At 29.7% G+C, this 656-nt stretch overlaps 1 non-coding gene across 1 annotated transcript; it reads right to left on the bottom strand.

Moving 5' to 3' along the window:
• Window positions 1-223: 223 nt before the first annotated feature.
• TRNAG-UCC lies at window positions 224-295 on the bottom strand. The gene has a single exon. It is a non-coding gene; the product is annotated as a tRNA-Gly (tRNA).
• Window positions 296-656: the final 361 nt, after the last annotated feature.

The raw sequence follows: 656 nt of genomic DNA, 5'->3' as shown, positions 1-656 counted from the left end.
GTTGTGAATTCAAGTAATGTTTAAGGAATTTTCACTCATCATTAGTCATCCATGCAATGAATATATTTTGAGATTGTAAAGAAAAAATATATTTTGAAGTGAAGTATTTTCGAGAGAATTGAGGAGAAGATGATTAGAGTATGTAGTGTGTAATGTAATAAGGCTCGTATTTTTGAAACAGGTTGTGTGAATTTTTACAATTATGGTTTTTTAATTCTTAAATTGCGTTTGCCGGGAGTCAAACCCGGGTCTATTGCTTGGAAGGCAATTATCCTAACCGTTGGACTACAAACGCTTGACTATGTTTTATTAGTATGAGAGAAATAATACTTGATGTTAAACAAAATTTAAATTTGTTATCTAAAAACCTTTATATTTTTAACTATTTCTTTATCACTTCATGACACAACTATTATCTTCTTTCCAACTCTGGCATTCATGGCTTGGCCATGCTTCCACATTAATTGTTAAGAAAGTTTTCAATATGTGTAATATTTCCAATTGCAAAAACTAGGGGTGATCATGGATTGGATTTTTAATGATCCAATCCACATCCATTTTACATCCAAATAATTGGATTAGATTTTTTCTCCAAATCCATTTTTTTAGTAAAACTAGTTTGGATTTTTTTTTAAATTTGGCCAAATTTTTTCAGC

This window comes from Vigna unguiculata, chromosome 11 (assembly GCF_004118075.2).
Source record: "Vigna unguiculata cultivar IT97K-499-35 chromosome 11, ASM411807v1, whole genome shotgun sequence".
Lineage (NCBI taxonomy): Eukaryota > Viridiplantae > Streptophyta > Magnoliopsida > Fabales > Fabaceae > Vigna > Vigna unguiculata.
This window is presented reverse-complemented; position numbering and strand designations above follow the sequence as displayed.